Consider the following 17424-nt stretch of genomic DNA (forward strand, 5'->3'; position numbering starts at 1 on the left):
AGGTAGCATCTATCCTTGTGTATCAATGCCTATTTCCCTATAGATTGTAAGCCTCTACCTCCTACCTCCATGTCTATCTGTTATTACACAGTTTTGTTTTTTTACTGTTGTTTCCAATTATGGAAATTGCTGCGCTATATAAGAAACGGATAACAGATAATAATAATTATAGTGTAGCAGTATGCTTGTACAGCTGTAAGCACAGTAGTCCTGGATGGAGCAAAGTACACAGAGGACCAGCCATTTGTGTATGAAGCTAACGGTGCAAATAAATAGCAGTACACCACCATGTACTACTAAGCTGCACTCAGACACTGTGGAGAGATGGAGTTGAGCATGCTCAGAAGACCTAACAGCGGCCATCTTGGTAAATGAAAACGCTTCAGTTATGGAGCATTCATGGATACAGCGCAGTCGCGCACTTAATATTTAGACAGAATTCACTCAAGATACGCAAATAGGCGCAAGTCCAATCTGCATCAGGCTCCATAAGTTTGTATGACCTGAAGGTGGTCCATATGCCATGAATAATCTCCTAGGTGTGGAAGTGCATAATGTTTGGAAATAAATAAAAATGTAGGGGGGGTGGGGGGCGCAAAAATGTTTCATTTGTAGGATATGAAATTTGGCAAGTCACTTTATTTTGCATCGTATCGCCCAAACAACAGAAAATATCACATAGAGTAAAATATTTTGTTTTAGGTAATGGAAGTCATTGCAAGACTTGTTTGGACCAAGACCAGGGTGCTGCATGTGGCTGTTTGATGAAATCAAAAGCTTCCCCTCTGCTCTATGTATGAGATAGCACAATTGGCGAGTAGACCAGTGGTGGCCAACACGTGGCTCTTGAGCCACATGCGGCTCTTTCTTTGTTCAAATGTGGCTCCCAACACTCAAAGTCACGTGACCACAAGAGATCAGTAAACTGCTGCACTCCAGCCAGACATGCAGCAGCACTACGTAGACTGAGAACTGAGGGAGCCAAATACACATGGGGGAGCTGGCTGGAGTGACACAGGCGGGTGCTAGCTGGAGTGACACAGGCGGGTGGTGGCTGGAGTGACACAGGCGGGTGCTGGCTGGAGTGACACATTCGGGTGCTGGCTGGAGTGACACAGGCGGGTGCTGGCTGGAGTGACACAGGCTGGTGCTGGCTGGAGTGACACAGGCGGGTGCTGGCTGGAGTGACACATGGGGGTGCTGGCTGGAGTGACACAGGCGGGTGCTGGCTGGAGTGACACATGGGGGTGCTGGCTGGAGTGACACAGGCGGGTGCTGGCTGGAGTGACACAGGCGGGTGCTAGCTGGAGTGACACAGGCGGGTGCTGGCTGGAGTGACACAGGCGGGTGCTGGCTGGAGTGACACAGGCTGGTGCTGGCTGGAGTGACACAGGCGGGTGCTGGCTGGAGTGACACAGGCGGGTGCTGGCTGAGTGACACAGGCGGGTGCTGGCTGGAGTGACACAGGCGGGTGCTGGCTGGAGTGACACAGGCGGGTGATGGCTGGAGTGACACAGGCGGGTGGTGGCTGGAGTGACACAGGCGGGTGCTGGCTGGAGTGACACAGGCGGGTGCTGGCTGGAGTGACAAGGCGGGTGCTGGCTGGAGTCACACAGGCGGGTGCTGGCTGGAGTGACACAGGCGGGTGCTGGCTGGAGTGACACAGACGGGTGCTGGCTGGAGTGACACAGGCGGGTGCTGGCTGGAGTGACACAGGCGGGTGCTGGCTGGAGTGACACACGCTGGTGCTGGCTGGAGTGACACAGGCGGGTGCTGGCTGGAGTGACACAGGCGGGTGCTGGCTGGAGTGAGACAGGCGGGTGCTAGCTGGAGTGACACAGGCGGGTGCTAGCTGGAGTGACACAGGCGGGTGCTGGCTGGAGTGACACAGGCGGGTGCTGGCTGGAGTGACACATGGGGGAACTGAAGTGTATTATGTGAATCTGGCTTTTCAATATATTTTATGCGGATCTGGCTTTTTCAATTATTTGATGTAGAAGTGGCTTTTTCATTGTATTTTATGTTGGATATGGCTTTTTCAATGTATTTTATACCAGGGGCGTGGCCTAGCAGGCACAAGGTCACACCCCATATTTGCAAGTGCGCCTTCGGCTTGAAGTCGGCTCTTTGATGTACCTAACAAGATTTCTTGGCTCTTTGTCTCTGACTGGTTGGCCACCCCTGGAGTAGACTATCAGCAGTGGTGGAGTCTGTGGTTCAAATCCCAGGGGGAACTCGCTCTTTTTTGTATATTGCCTATTGCACAGGGTTAATTGACGACATTGAGAAAAATCCTCTCATTACTCTAATACCTGTGATATCTTTGTCTTTGTCTGCATGAAGACGGTGATGGAGCTGTGGATTTGTCTGCATGAAGACGGTGATGGAGCTGTGGATTTGTCTGCATGAAGACGGTGATGGAGCTGTGGATTTGTCTGCATGAAGACGGTGATGGAGCTGTGGATTTGTCTGCATGAAGACGGTGATGGAGCTGTGGTTCAAATCCCAAGATGAGCTTGTACTGTACTACAATGGAGGTCCTAGATTGTGTTGTTTTTATGACTTTGTAGGGTACATTTTATATAACTGCTAACTGGATTTATGTTCTTCACTTCACTGTATTTTCTGTTGTATCTTTACCCAAATATCGGATGCATGCACTGACGGATCTACGCACCGAACTATCATTTACATTCCAAAATGTTATCAAGTAAGATTATTCCGAAGAGGAGAACCCACGTAACCTGCTATAGCCGGGGAAAAGAAATCTCATTGTATCACGCTCTGTAGATCAACAACAGGTCAGGTATGCGGGAAAACATGTGGCCTGAGCTGAGGGTGGTCCTTGTACGCTGAAGATCTAAGAGATTCTAGAGTGTTTTCTGGACAGGAAACATATCCTTGTTGGAAATCCCTACTGTATCTCCAACTGTTGTGAGGCAGCAGATGATGGCTTCCTCTCCTTGCCCAGCTTGCATCTGTTGTAGACTGGAGGGCATAAAAGCTCTTAACAAAACACATGTGGTCTCCTAATGCTTTGGGGATAGCATTAACTCTTCTCCGACTGGGAACGTACAGCATTTTCCCAATGTCCCTAATAAATCTAAGTCACTTATTTTCCTGGTTATACGTGATTTAAAGTTTGGCTGCATATGACTGACTCTTCTCCTCTGTGCCAAGTCCTGGCTGGGAGTATTACATTTAACCCAGTCCGGCATAACATGAGTATACGGAGCTGACCCAAGGGCTGAGTATTCTGAAGATAAGATACTTCAGGGTCACTGGCTCGTAAGAACTTGTGCTTACATTTGTATTCTCCATTTCATATTTGTCTAATGTAAATATTAAGGGATAAAACATTTTTGCTATAGCTCAGTAGAGGTGCCATTTACTATCTTCTCTTCTCTACGTTCCCTTCACAATACACGTGATGTTAAGGTATGTATAAGGTCCTACAAATATCATCTGTATAAATGGGTGGCTTGCACGTCATTGCTCGGTGAGTTTGGATGTCATACCTGAGGAAGAATGGACCACCTAAAGTCGATTTTTCTAGACCTGCATCTAAAAGGCTTCAAGCTACAGCTTCATGCTTTTACATGGTCATGTGATTTATAATACCCTTATAATTTACACAAGGGAGTACAATATTCTGTAAGTCTTTCTCCAAAGATCACGTTGCACAGACAACTGTTTTCCACAAATTGACGATCAGAGAGCCGCCGCCCATAGAGAGTGAAAACCCACCCCGTGCAAGTGTGCGAAAGCATGCGTACGCTGTGCGAAAACTTTGCCAGACAGCGGACATCTGCAAATCTGTTCACAACTCACTCACCATCAAATGATGTTTCCAGTGTGTGCAGTGTGTGCGTAGCCCAGGACTTACTCCTACAGTGCCATACACACAGGCTGATTGGGGCCGGAGCTGACGTCACACACCCGCCCTGAAAACGCTTGGGAACGCCTGCGTTTTTCCTGACACTCCCAGAAAACGGCCAGTTACCACCCACAAACGTCCGCTTCCATTCAATCAGCCTGCGTACGCCTAGCGATTAAAAAAAATGCAGTATTTTTCGCAGTTTGGCCTCGCACCTGCGCATTACGATCCGTACGCATGTGCAGTCATTCAATTAACGGCCGCTGTGCGAATTCGTACAACAGCCATCGGGTCTGACTTAGGCCCTTTGTGCATTATAAGGGATATTGTAAAGTTTAACGGATATTAGAAAGTATTGTAGCGTTATGTGACCTGCATAAAAGGACATTGCACCAGTATTAATGGATCTATAAGTGAGAATAAAAGACAAATTGAAACTTGTAAATTATAAAGAATAATACCCCCCTTTAATCTAGAATAAAAACTATATTACAAAATGACTTGGCAAGCGGCCTGGTGCCTGTACATAGTGACGGAATGGCGTGGCAATGCTGATTAACCTAAGGTATTACAGTAGTGATACATCTGACCCATTATGTTTTTTATGTAACCTCTGGCGTTTAAAAATGTCTGTATTATGGTTTGGCCTGAACTCCGTCCGACGTCATATACCTCTTCCTTTTATCTTTAATTGTGCACATATGATGCTAGCGAAACATCTGCATGCAGCTTGTTATGTCAATGGAAAATAGCCGTGCTTTCCGCGAGCATCGCAGCGTGCCAGCTGATAAAAGTCACAGTGTAGCATTTGCCTCGGGAAATGGTCATAATTGCAAGTATCTATAAGTAGAGGGAATGTCGCGGGAGAGTGGTGCTATAATGTGGACACAGTAAATTACATTTTCCTTACAATTAATGCCCCAGAGACACCAATTATACTGTTAGGGTCTCCTGCCCTGTGCTGCCACGTCGTCATGGCAACCGGGAGACAAGTGCTAGTGGAGTAACCTGAGCGCAGCTGATACTCCGGTTCGGGTCTTTTGCTGTGCAGTGGTTATAGGCTCTGTGCACGGCAGGGGATCCGGTGCTGGTTTTTGTGCTCACAGTCTGTGAGGTCTGAGTGGGGCGTGGACAGCACCTGCTTTATAAGGCCTCTTTTCAGGGTAAGCAGATGCTGCTGAATCTCTGTTGGTTAGTCAGTTCATGAAAGTTAGCCAGTACTGTGTAGCTTTGTATTTGTTGGTTGCTTACTGCAAATAGGCCTGGGGATTTGGTATTACACTCTGCCAATCCAGACCTAGCAGTAAGACTGGAGTCAGTCGTTTAGCTTGCTGGGGTTCTGTTATTACTCTGTGAACTTAGCAAGTTTGCGGCTGTATTCTAACACTTGCCTGTCTAATCCTGTCTCACTGTGCTAGGTGTCAGGGGTCAGTTTAGTGGCAGTAAGCTTAAACCTGTGCACTGCAAGTGAGAATCAGGATTGTGGAGGCTCTCCTTGTGTCTATCATTCCATCTCTGACCAAGGAGTTTACTGCCACACCCGTTGGTAACCCTTTAGGGTTTTGCTGTTGCCCTTAGCAACAGCATTTCGGGTTCTCTACGTATTAAAACACAACATCTTGCTTTTTACATCTGAGCAGTTCTAATACAAGGGAGATACCCAGTTCCTTAGCCTCTGGGCTTCTCTGTTCACTGTGTGTGTATTTTGTTACCCTATCACCTTCTGTGTACGTTATGTCATATTCCCCAGTTTGTCTGTGAGTCCATTTGTTTTGCATAACAGTTCAAACACCAGTACATTCCTGCAGACACTGGAGTGCATAACAGTTCTGACACTAGTACTTTCCTGCAGGCACTGGTGTGCATAACATATTCAGCAGCCTAATACTCCTGTTGAAATTTTGTGGGAATATGGAGCATACCCCTCAAAATACGTTGCAACAGGTGGTCGATCAGGTGCAGGTCCTGACTCGGCAATTTAATGATTTGTCCATTAAAATGCACACCTCCCAGGCTGCTGGCGGAGCTCCCGCAGCAGCAGCACCTGCAGGGGTTAAGGAGCCGAAAGTAAATCTCCCGGATCGTTTTTCTGGAGATCGCTCGCAGTTCTTTTGTTTCAAGGAGAGCTGCTAGCTATACTTCCGGCTTAGGCCTCAGTCTTCTGGGTCGGAGATTCAGCGGGTGGGCATAGTGATTTCCTTGCTACAAGGAGACCCACAGGTCTGGGCATATGGGTTGCAGCCTGACTGTCCGTCGCTTAAAAGTGTTGATGCTTTTTTTACGGCACTGGGCATGTTGTATGATGACCCTGACAAGACGGCCTCAGCCGAGGCTCAGATTTCGATCCTTAAGCAAGGGCGAAGGCCAGTTGAGGTTTACTGTACGGAGTTTCGGAGGTTGGCCCATGATACCCAGTGGAATGACCCAGCCCTGAGACACCAGTACCGAAGAGGTCTTTCTAACCAGATAAAGGACCAACTGGTACAATATCCCTTGCCTGATAGCTTGGATCAGCTCATGCAGTTATCCATCCGGGTGGATAGACGGCTGAGAGAGCGTAGGCTTGAAAGGGAGACTGAGATTTCCTTCCTTCCCAAGGGAACCTCAGACTCTGAGGAATTTTCTGAGGAGCCTATGCAGATTGGGGCTACCCGCCTCTCCTCGCGTGAGAAGACGCGGAGGAGACAGCAGGGGTTGTGTTTGTACTGTGGGAATAAAGGTCATGTGGTAGTATCATGCCCAGAAAAGCCGGAAAACTTCAGGGCCTGAGGGTGATGGGAAATATCCTGTCAGGCCAGAAGTCAGAATTTCCCAAGAAGACTTTTATCATTCCGGTGACCTTGAAGATCCTCGGTCAAACTGTCAAGACTGAGGCCTTTGTGGACAGTGGGGCCGACGGGGTTTTTATGGACCGCCAATTCGCCCTAAAACACTCTGTTCCCTTAGTACCCTTGGCATCGGAAATTGAGATTTGTGGGTTAAACGGGGAACCATTATCCCAAGGTAAAATTACCTCTTGCACTAGCCAGATTTCTTTGTTTATTGGAGCCACACACTCTGAAAAATTGTCCTTTTATGTGACTGTCTGTACTTTTGCCCCATTGGTGTTGGGGTTACCCTGGTTAAGGGCCCACAATCCTCAATTTGACTGGGTCTCTGGGGAGATTCTTAGTTGGGGTACTGATTGTTTCAGGAGTTGCTTGAGCCTTCCAGTCAGGCTCTCGCAGCTAAGTTTGCCAGGATTGCCAGGGTGTTATGCAGATTTTGCGGACGTGTTCTCCAAAAAAGTTGCAGAGGTACTACCTCCCCATCGCCCCTATGACTGTGCCATTGATTTGTAGCCAAATGCTAAGCTTCCCAAGAGCAGGTTGTACTCCCTGTCACGTCCTGAGACTCAGGCTATGGCAGAGTACATTCAGGAGAACTTGGCTAAGGGATTTATCAGACCTTCACAGTCTCCAGTTGGGTCGGGGTTCTTCTTCGTGGGTAAAAAGGACGGTTCGTTGCGACCCTGCATCGACTTCAGGGAATTGAACCGTATCACGATTAAAAACTCATACCCACTGCCTCTCATTTCGGTCTTGTTTGACCAGCTTCGTACTGCCACCATTTTTTCTAAGATTGACCTACGCGGTGCGTACAATCTAATCCGAATAAGAGAGGGGGATGAATGGAAGACTGCCTTTAATACCCACTCAGGGCATTATGAATATTTGGTGATGCCTTTTGGGCTCTGTAATGCCCCGGCAGTCTTCCAGGATTTCATGAATGATGTGCTCAGGGAATATTTGGATAGATTCTTAGTTGTATACTTAGATGACATCCTAATCTTCTCCCATTCCCTGGAGGAACATCGGAAGCATGTACGCTTAGTCCTCCAGAAACTCAGAGACCACCGGCTTGGGGCGAAGCTGGAGAAGTGCGAATTTGAAGTTCAGCAAATCGCATTTCTAGGATATATTATCTCCCCAGAAGGTTTCCAAATGGAGGGTTCCAAGGTACAGGCAGTCCTGGATTGGGTGCAGCCCACTAGTTTGAAGGCGCTTCAGCGTTTCCTGGGCTTTGCGAATTTTTATAGACGATTTATCGCTGGATTTTCGTCTATAGTGGCGCCCTTGGTGGCACTCACTAAGAAAGGGGCGGATGTTGCTCACTGGTCTTGTGAGGCTAAAGCGGCTTTTGCCCGTCTCAAAAGGGCATTTGTTTCGGCCAAGGTGCTGCGACACCCAGATCCAGAGCGTCCTTTTGTGGTGGAGGTGGATGCCTCTGAGATGGGTATTGGGGCAGTGCTTTCTCAGATGGGAGTGTCTGATAATCGCCTTCATCCCTGTGCTTACTTTTCCCGTAAATTTTCGCCTGCCGAGATGAATTATGACGTGGGTAACCGGGAATTGTTGGCTATTAAGGATGCACTCGAGGAGTGGAGACACTGGCTTGAGGGGGCTAAGTTTGTGGTCTCAATTCTCACTGACCATAAGAATCTGGCATATTTAGAGTCAGCGAAGCGTCTCAATGCCAGGCAGGCACGATGGGCTTTGTTTTTTGCTCGCTTTAATTTTTTGATAACATATCGCCCTGGGTCAAAAAACATCAAGGCTGATGCGCTCTCGCGGAGTTTTGCTCCAATCCAGGAGACCACCGAGGAGCCGTTGCCCATTGTTTCCCCATCATGTATTAAAGTGGGCATTACCCAGGACCTCTTATCATTAGTCCTTAGAGCACAGGAGCAGGCTCCTCCAGACCTTCCGGTAGGTCTTTTGTTTGTGCCTCCTAGGTTAAGACAGCGAGTGTTCCTGGAATTCCATGCCAAGAAGTCGGCAGGTCACCCGGGTATTGCCAGAACTCGGGAGTTGCTATCTAGGGCGGTGTGGTGGCCCTCGGTGGCTAAGGATGTGGATCAGTGGGTTCGGGCATGTGACATCTGTGCCCGAAATAAGACTCCTAGAGGGGTTCCTGTTGGCCCATTACATCCACTCTCTATCCCATCTAAGCCATGGACCCACATTTCAATGGATTTTGTGGTGGACTTGCCCAAATCCTCGGGGATGACAGCCATCTGGGTTGTCGTTGACAGGTTTTCGAAGATGGCGCACTTCGTTCCACTGGTTGGGCTGCCATCAGCCAGACGCCTGTCTGAATTATTTATGCTGCATGTTGTGCGTCTCCACGGGTTGCCACTTGATGTGGTCTCTGACCGCGGATCCCAGTTTGTGGCCAAATTCTGGAGGGCATTTTGTTCCGATCTCCAGATTTCTGTCAGCTTGTCGTCAGGCTACCATCCGCAGTCTAATGGGCAGACTGAAAGGGTGAACCAGTCCTTGGAGCAGTTCCTCAGGTGTTATGTCTCCAAGTGTCAGACTGACTGGGTTGCTCATCTGTCCATGGCGGAGTTTGCCTATAACAACGCGGCTCACTCTGCTACAGGGATCTCTCCCTTCCTTTGTGTGTATGGGCATCATCCTAAGGCCAATTCTTTTGACCCCCTGGACTCCACGCCTGGTGGTTCCTCTGTGGTTTTGGTCCTTAGAGGTATTTGGTGGAAAGTGAAGAAAGCCCTTGTGTCTGTGTCATTAGTGACCAAAAGGGTTTTTGATAAGCGGAAAAGACCCTGCAGCTTCAAATTAGGAGACTTCGTCTGGTTGTCTACCAAGAATTTGAAGTTGAGACAGCCATCTCATAAGTTAGGGCCCCGGTTCATCGGCCCTTATAAGATCACCAGGGTTATCAATCCGGTGGCATTTCAGTTAGATCTGCCCCGTTCTTTGGGTATCAATAAAACATTTCATTGTTCCCTTTTAAAACGGGCGATTGGTAATCCTTCTTCCAGTGGAATACCTTCCCCTCTTCTGATACGTGGCCAGAGGGAGTTTGTTGTTGAAAGGATTCTTGACTCCAAGGTGGTTCGGGGTCGGCTGTCATTTTTGGTGCACTGGAAGGGGTATGGCCCGGAGGAGCGGTCGTGGGTGCGCAGTTGTGATCTTCATGCCCCCAGACTGATACGCTCTTTCTTCTCGCAGTTCCCCGATAAACCCGGTGGTAGGGGTTCTTTGACCCCTCGTCAGAGGGGGGGTACTGTTAGGGTCTCCTGCCCTGTGCTGCCACGTCGTCATGGCAACCGGGAGACAAGTGCTAGTGGAGTAACCTGAGCGCAGCTGATACTCCGGTTCGGGTCTTTTGCTGTGCAGTGGTTATAGGCTCTGTGCACGGCAGGGGATCCGGTGCTGGTTTTTGTGCTCACAGTCTGTGAGGTCTGAGTGGGGCGTGGACAGCACCTGCTTTATAAGGCCTCTTTTCAGGGTAAGCAGATGCTGCTGAATCTCTGTTGGTTAGTCAGTTCATGAAAGTTAGCCAGTACTGTGTAGCTTTGTATTTGTTGGTTGCTTACTGCAAATAGGCCTGGGGATTTGGTATTACACTCTGCCAATCCAGACCTAGCAGTAAGACTGGAGTCAGTCGTTTAGCTTGCTGGGGTTCTGTTATTACTCTGTGAACTTAGCAAGTTTGCGGCTGTATTCTAACACTTGCCTGTCTAATCCTGTCTCACTGTGCTAGGTGTCAGGGGTCAGTTTAGTGGCAGTAAGCTTAAACCTGTGCACTGCAAGTGAGAATCAGGATTGTGGAGGCTCTCCTTGTGTCTATCATTCCATCTCTGACCAAGGAGTTTACTGCCACACCCGTTGGTAACCCTTTAGGGTTTTGCTGTTGCCCTTAGCAACAGCATTTCGGGTTCTCTACGTATTAAAACACAACATCTTGCTTTTTACATCTGAGCAGTTCTAATACAAGGGAGATACCCAGTTCCTTAGCCTCTGGGCTTCTCTGTTCACTGTGTGTGTATTTTGTTACCCTATCACCTTCTGTGTACGTTATGTCATATTCCCCAGTTTGTCTGTGAGTCCATTTGTTTTGCATAACAGTTCAAACACCAGTACATTCCTGCAGACACTGGAGTGCATAACAGTTCTGACACTAGTACTTTCCTGCAGGCACTGGTGTGCATAACATATACATACACAACGGTAAGCATCCCCTGTGCATGTAGACTATAAAGTGAGTGCTGGGCCATCTTAACAGCACTGTAGGCTCTGGGTAAAGCAATGCACTGGGGTCCCTACCCACCCATTTACAGGACCCAATTATAAAAAAGCATACATGCCACTCCTCTATTCCCGTCTGCTTCCATACAGTGAATGGCTGTCAGCACTCTGATTGGTAGATAGCTCCAGCCATCCACCAATCAGCAAGCTGACTGCCATTCACTGTCTGGCTGCAGGCTGGGAGGCTGAGTCTGAGGCCCGGGGTATTAAGGCTCTGATGGTGGCATTCAAGGGCGCAGCTACCATAGGTGCAGGCAGTGCAGCTGCTATGGGGCCCAGAGCTGAGAGGGGCCACCTTCCCTGTCACAGGTACATGTGTTATATACAGGGGTGTAGCTACCATAGGTGCAGGGAGTGCAGCTGCTATGGGACCCAGAGCTGAGAAGGGGCCACCTTCCCTTTCACAGTTACATGTGTTATATACAAGGGTGTAGCCATAGGCGTGCGCAGCTAATTTTATTAGGGGGTGCACTTGTGGAGGGGCGTGTGTAGTACCGCCTTTTGGGCGTGTCTCACACCACCTTTTGGGCGTGTCTAGCACCGCCCAGGGACATGTCTAACACTATTTTACATTATCTTAGTAAAATCACGTGGCGTAATCTAATTTATCCCTAGTTCCTAATAGTAGATACAATACACCCCAGAGAAATAAAATGAAACATAATGGTTCGACCAGTAGCCAATACTGACTGTCCGCTACGGCATAATTCTGAGCCCTAGTTGCCGCTCTATCCTATCGCTATTTACACTTCCCCAACCTATCTCTGACCTAGTGGTGGAACTAGAGAGTGGTGGGCCTTGGTGCAAAATTCACATTATGCCACATGGTATGAGCCAAAATTCACATTACGCCAGATGGTATAAGCCAAAATGTACGTTATGCCACACAGTATGAGCCAAAATTCACATTATGCCACACAGTATGAGCAAAAATTCACATTATGCCACACAGTATGAGCTAAAATTCACATTATGCCACACGGTATGAGCTAAAATTTACATTATGCCACACAGTATGAGCTAAAATTTACATTATGCCACACAGTATGAGATAAAATTCACATTACGCCACAGAGTAAGAGAAAAAAAATCACATTACGCCACACGGTATGAGACAAAATGTACATTACGCCACACAGTATGAGGCAAAATTCACATTACGCCACATTATGCCCCGGCCTTAATAGACCCCATAGTACTCCCCAAACACATTAGATAATACACAGTGCACCCTAAACACATAGGCCACACAGTGCCCCCCACACACACATTATGTGACATAGTGCCTCTCCAAATACATTATATAATATACATTATACATTACTTGTGGGTGCGATCGCAGCTGAGCGCTCCTCGCCGCCTGCCACTCCATGCATTGACAACTACTGCCGTCCTTTCTCTCTCCTTCAACCCCTCCTTCCCTGCAGTCCTAGTCACATGTGGGTCGAGTAGCGGGTGCAGCTGACAAATGCACCCTCTACTGACCCTGCAGCGGCGTGTCTCTTCCCCTATCACCAAGCCTGCTGACCGGGTGTAGTGGGCAGGTGTAGAGAGGGAAGCGGCGGGTGGAGGGCAGGCGCCGGTAGAGAGAGCGGGGGTGAATGGGTGTAGAGAGCGGAAGTGGGCGGATGCAGAGAGCGGGGGTGTAGAGAGCGGGAGTGGACGGGTGTAGAGAGCAGGGGTGGGCGGGCATAGCGAGCAGGCGGACGGCCGTAGAGAGCGGGCAGTCTGTGCTGGCGGGCGCAGAGTGCAGGTGGGCATACACAGTCAGGAATAGCACTGCAAGCTTGGCAATGACTCAATTACAGGCTTGTGTAAGGGGGGTTCCGGACATTAGGGGGTGCCTGGACGCACCAGCCACCCCCCCTGCGCACGCCTACGGTCCCAGTCACTGCGTCACACACACACACCCTTTTTGTTTTGTTCCAGTCACTGTGTCACCTCCCCCCAGTCATCTTGAAGCTTGTGCACTGGCAGCTACAGTAATTAGGAATGGTTGCAGTTGTCACAACTGAGGGGCTGAGCTGATGGGAGGCAGCCTCAGTTGTAGGGGCTGAGATGTACCGGAACCTGGGAGGTTGTATCAGACCCCTGGACATGCAAGTAACATGAAGAAGAACCGCCCGAAGGCGTGACCACGACAACTTAAATAAAAGTCAATGATGTTTATTTATGACAAACTCCATGCATCACAGTAGCAGTAAAAGAAACATAAAATCAGCAGAGAAATAATACAGTTCCTGGGTACTACAGGGGCAGGGGCCACAGAGCTCTGGTAGTATGAGACAGTTCTTATTATCTGCGAGTTGGAAAGTCCTTACCAGGCCTGACTGTAGCAATGAAGAAAGCCCAGGATCGTATCAGCTGGTGCTCCAGGGAAAGCTGGACTGCTGTAAATAAAATAGCTGCTGTGGGTTCTGGTTGGAACCAGACAGATGTTGGCACGGAGTGGATACTGGCTGGAACCAGTTAAATAATAAATGAGGCTTGAGAGCGATGCAATATGAATGAAATGTAGAGTTTGAGAGCGGAGAAATAATAATACCGGTGGAGAGTGGTAAACTGTAGAAAGGACACCGGCCCTTTAAGAGAAGCTGTACTCTGCTGGAAGCTGGGCTGGAAGCAGGTAATGTTGTAGCTGGAAACAGATGAATCCACAATGGATCGGAGAGTCAGGCTACACCGCAGGTGGAATGCTGGTGCGGGTCTCTATGGTGGAAGTCTTGAGACAGGAGCTGGAACCTGGAAGACAATCACAGGAGAGAGACAAACAGGAACTAGGTTTGACAACCAAAGCACTGACGCCTTCCTTGCTCAGGCACAGTGTATTTATACCTGCAGCAAGGAAGGGATTGGCTAGGCAATTATGCAGATTATCAATACTGAGAACAGATTGGTGGAAATGATCAGCTGACAGAATCCAAGATGGCTGCGCCCATGCAGACACTTGGAGGGAAGTTTGGTTTGTAATCCATGTGGTAATGAAAACAGTAATGGCGGCGCCGGCCACCGGAGACAGGAGGCGCCAAGCTGACAGGTGCACATCCAACCACGCGGACACAGCGGAGGCCGCGGCTGACGTAATCGCCACTCAGACACTCTGCATGCAGAAGCTTAGGGACGGCGGCGGAGGCCGCGGGAGACGCCATGCCAGGTGTAATATGGCGTTTACTGTGACAGCGTCTCAGAGTGACAGGAGAGGATATAGGAATGTAAACATCAGGATAACAGATGGGATCCGGTCCTGGAGCGCTGAGCCAGCCTTAGGAGGCATCTGATGGGTAAGAAATGGCGTCCAGATACCCGGATCGTGACAGCACCCCCCCCTTTAGGAGTGGCCCCAGGACACTTCTTTGGCTTTTGAGGAAACTTGGAATGGAATCTCCGGACCAAGGCAGGAGCATGGACATCAGAAGCATTGGTCCATGAACGTTCCTCAGGGCCATAACCCTTCCAGTCAATAAGATATTGTAGTTGACCGTAACGGTGACGTGAGTCCAGGATCTTGGCTACTTCATACTCAACGCCTCGTTGAGTTTGGACTTTCGGAGTTGGAGGAAGTGAGGAATGAAACCGATTCAAGATCAGCGGTTTCAACAGGGAAACATGGAATGTCCTGGGTATTTTTAAGAAGGGAGGCAACTGAAGTCTGTAAGCAACAGGATTGATGACTTGTTCAATCTTGAAAGGACCGATATAGCGAGGTGCAAACTTCATACTGGGAACTCTTAACCTCAAATTCTTCGTGGATAACCATACCCGATCACCCACCTTGAGAGCAGGAACTGCTCGACGCTTCTTATCCGCAAACTTCTTGTACCTGAACGATGCCTTGAGCAGAGCTGATCGTACGCTCTTCCAGATATTGGCAAACTCATGCAAGGTGATATCCACTGCGGGAACAGAAGTTGCTGGAAGCGGTTGGAACTCAGGGACTTTAGGGTGGAATCCAAAGTTAGTGAAGAATGGTGTTGAAGCAGATGAAGAATGATACTGGTTGTTATGACAGAACTCGGCCCAGGGAAGTAATTGAACCCAGTCATCTTGAGAGGAGGACACATAGATGCGGAGGAAGGCCTCCAAGTCCTGATTCACCCTCTCGGTTTGACCATTGGTCTGAGGATGGTAAGCCGTGGAAAACTTTAGCTTGACTTGGAGGACTTGACATAAACTTCGCCAGAATTTGGCTGTGAATTGAACTCCTCGATCTGAGATAATTTCTTCAGGAAGACCGTGGAGTCGGAAGATCTCTTGTATGAATACTTGAGCCAACTTGGAAGCTGACGGAAGACCGGTGAGAGGAATGAAGTGTGCCATCTTGGTGAACCGGTCAACTACCACCCAGATGGTATTGAACTTGTTGCACATGGGTAAATCTGTAATAAAATCCATTGACAAATGGGTCCAAGGTCGACGGGGAACAGATAGTGGAACCAGTTGCCCCGCAGGCGACTGGCGGGATACCTTATGTTGAGCACACTTTGGGCAAGATGCAATAAACTCCAAGACGTCCTTTTTCAGAGTTGGCCACCAATAGGACCTGGAGATAAACTCCAGGGTTTTTTGGATACCTGTATGTCCGGCAAAACGGGAAGCATGGGCCCAATGCATGAGCTTCTTCCTTAGCATCGGTTTCACAAAACTTTTCCCTGATGGGGGAGTAGAGTCCATCCCTACCGTGGAGAATGCCAACGGATTTATAATAGGATGCTTGTCTGAAGACTCTGACTCATTTTCTTGCTCCCATGAGCGGGAAAGGGCATCGGCCTTGCGATTCTGAGAGCCCGGACAGAACTGGAGTTTAAAGTCGAACCTGGAAAAGAAAAGTGCCCATCTGGCCTGACGAGGGTTGAGACATTGTGCGCCTTTCAGATATAAAAGGTTCTTGTGGTCTGTAAGTATGGTGATTGAATGAGAAGCTCCCTCCAACAGATACCTCCACTCTTCTAGAGCGAGCTTGATGGCTAGCAACTCCTGGTCGCCAATGGCATAGTTGCGCTCAGCTGGGGAGAACTTCCGGGAGAAGAAACTGCAAGGGTGTAAATGGCCATCTTTAGCCCTCTGAGATAACACCGCTCCTACTCCAACGGAGGAGGCATCCACCTCTAAGATGAAAGGAGAGTCGATGTCAGGCTGTTTCAGAACAGGCGCAGAGATGAACCTTTGTTTTAAAAGATGAAATGCTTGCATGGCTTCTTCAGACCACTTGGACGGGTTAGCACCCTTCTTAGTGAAAGCAGTAATAGGCGCCACAATGGTGGAAAAGTCTCGTATAAACTTTCGGTAATAGTTGGCGAACCCCAAGAACCTCTGGACCCCTTTGAGGGTTAAGGGTATCGGCCAATTTTGGATTGCTTGTAGTTTCTCAGGATCCATCTCTAGTCCGGAACCGGACACAATGTACCCTAGAAACGGAATGGACTTGACTTCAAAGACGCATTTCTCTAATTTGCAATAGAGATGATTGACACGGAGACGGGACAGAACCTCTTTAACCCAAAAACGATGTTCCTCTAAATCGTTGGCAAAAATGAGGATATCGTCTAGATAGACCACGACATGACGGTATAGAATGTCTCTGAAGATCTCATTGACAAAATGCTGGAAGACAGCTGGAGCATTGCTCAATCCGAAGGGCATGACGAGGTACTCATAATGTCCGTCACGGGTGTTAAAGGCGGTCTTCCACTCGTCACCCTCACGGATCCGGATGAGATTGTATGCACCTCTCAAGTCCAGCTTTGTAAAGATGGTAGCTCCGCTAACTCTGTCAAAGAGCTCAGTAATCAGGGGTAAAGGATAACGGTTCTTGATGGTAATATCGTTCAAACCTCTGTAGTCGATGCACGGCCGCAGACCACCATCTTTCTTTTTTACAAAAAAGAAGCCTGCGCCGGCTGGGGAAGAAGAAGGTCGAATGAACTCCTTTGCTAGGTTCTCTTTAATGTATTCCTCCATAGAATGCGTCTCAGGCAGAGACAACGGATAAGTTCGGCCTCGAGGTGGAACCTTCCCTGGAACGAGATCAATCGGGCAGTCCCATTCTCTATGAGGAGGAAGGATATCAGCAGAAGCTTTACTGAACACATCCGTGAAATCTTGATATGGAGGAGGTGGAACATCAGACGACCTGGGGGAGGAAGAACAGACAGGCAATACTTTAAACAAACATGTCTCAGCACAGGAGGAACCCCATGCCAGGATTTGCGTAGTCGTCCAATCAATTGTAGGATTGTGAAGACGGAGCCATGGAAGGCCCAGGACCACAGGATGTGTGGCTCTTGGAATCACTAAAAAAGAAATAAGTTCGGAATGAAGAACTCCCACTCTCAGACGAACTGGTAGAGTCCTTAAAGAAATAACTGCATCAAAAATGTTGCTGCCATCCACGGCAGTTAAAGAAATGGACGAAGGAAGTCTCTCGGTGGGTAGGGACCACCGTTTAACATA

The 17424-nt window shown here is 48.6% G+C and overlaps 1 long non-coding RNA gene across 1 annotated transcript in view; it reads left to right on the top strand.

Moving 5' to 3' along the window:
- The window catches only part of LOC134980568 (uncharacterized), a 132453-nt gene extending 129338 nt beyond the window's left edge, over positions 1-3115 (top strand). The window contains exon 2 of the long non-coding RNA XR_010190434.1: positions 2344-3115. This is a non-coding gene — a long non-coding RNA (uncharacterized LOC134980568). The remainder of the gene's footprint in view (positions 1-2343) is intronic.
- The last annotated feature ends 14309 nt before the right edge of the window (positions 3116-17424 follow it).

This window comes from Pseudophryne corroboree, chromosome 12, assembly GCF_028390025.1.
Source record: "Pseudophryne corroboree isolate aPseCor3 chromosome 12, aPseCor3.hap2, whole genome shotgun sequence".
NCBI classification, from domain to species: domain Eukaryota; kingdom Metazoa; phylum Chordata; class Amphibia; order Anura; family Myobatrachidae; genus Pseudophryne; species Pseudophryne corroboree.